Source organism: Myodes glareolus, chromosome 5, assembly GCF_982192425.1.
Source record: "Myodes glareolus chromosome 5, mMyoGla1.1, whole genome shotgun sequence".
Classification (NCBI taxonomy): domain Eukaryota; kingdom Metazoa; phylum Chordata; class Mammalia; order Rodentia; family Cricetidae; genus Myodes; species Myodes glareolus.
In genome coordinates this window covers 111,305,960-111,307,468 of record NC_142030.1, presented here as the reverse complement: position 1 = coordinate 111,307,468, position 1,509 = coordinate 111,305,960, and positions in this window count along the sequence as shown.

Sequence of the window (1,509 nt, the reverse complement as noted above, 5' to 3'; positions counted from 1 at the left end):
CCATCTCTTCTCAGTCTCAGGAGATCAGTGTCCTACTCAGTATGACCAGAGGATGTTTCTGCTTTATATTTCTTAAGATTAAGGTCATGCAGTGGTCTATTTCTGTGCATAGTCCTGGAAGTTCTCTCTCTCTCTCTCTCTCTCTCTCTCTCTCTCTCTTTTGTTTCTTATATTTCAATATAGTTTCTCTGTAGCTTTGGGGCTTGTCCTTCTACAACTAGCTCTTGTAGAACTAGCTCTTGTAAACTCACAGAGATCCGCCTACCTCTGCCTCCAGAGTGCTGGGTTTTAAGGTGTGTGCCACCACCTCCCAGCTTTGTCCTGGAAGTTCTGTCTTTTGGGTTTCAATATTTTGCATTTAATTCCCTCTGTCCATTTTGAATTGATAGCTTAGTGTTGTGTTCATTTTCATTTCTCTGGTGACTAAGGATGCTGGCCACCTTCCCACGTATTTTCTTGTTAGCTTTTATTATTTTCAGAAGTGTTCATAACTTTTCTGATATGAGTTAGTTTGGTGATTTTTTTTTCCTCTTAAAAAGATTTTATTTGTATTTTTATGATTGTTCCTGCCTGTGTCTGTGTGTGTATACCTGAGTGTGAATGTCTGTGGAGTCAAGAAGTCATGAGATCATCAGGAGGTGGAGTTTAGATTCACAGCATCCTGACATGGGTGCAGGGAGCTAGCTTTTCCATAATCTGCATGCTCAGAAATCAGTCTAAACCACCGAGCAGTCTTTCCAGCACCACCTTCCTTTATCGATTGGTAGAAATTCTGTATTCTGGATATGAATTCTTTTTCATATATACTGCATTGTAAATATGTTTTCTGGGCCTATGGCTTGACTTTTCTTTTAAATATATGTTTTCTATTTATTGTGTATATGTGTCCGTGTGTGTGTGTGTATGTGTGTGTGTGTGTGTGTGTGTGTGTGTGTATGAACCCGTGTGCAAGTAGAGACCATAGGTCAATCATGTTTGTCTTCCTCAATTACCCCAAATGTCTTGTTTAATTGAGACAGGGTCTCTCATTTTTAACTGGAGCTCATCACTTTATTTGGGACAGCTGCCCAGCAATACCTCTGCTTCTCAGTGCTGAGATGACAAGCACAAAGTACCAAGCCAGCTTTTTTCTCTTTTAATGCAAGTTCCAGCCTTTTCAGCAAGCCCTTCACTGGATGATTTATCTCACCACCTCCAAATAGCTGCCTTTTGATGTCCATGACTTTTGCTTTTGTTAAAGTACAACTTAACACTGATTTTTCAGCTCCAGCCACACAATTTGAGCCTTTCAGGCAGTTCTCTCAGCCCAGACGGTGCTAACACTGCCCAGTCTTCTTAAGCATGCTTCGTTCTACTTTTGCAGCCACACTGTGAATTTTTGGTGTGGTGTGACGTGAGCAGATTTGTATTTTTATACACATTTGTCTCGTTCCAAAATGATTCATTAGGAAGATTACCTTCTCGAATTAATGAATTACTTCCTTAGTTAATAAAGAGACTGCCTTGGCC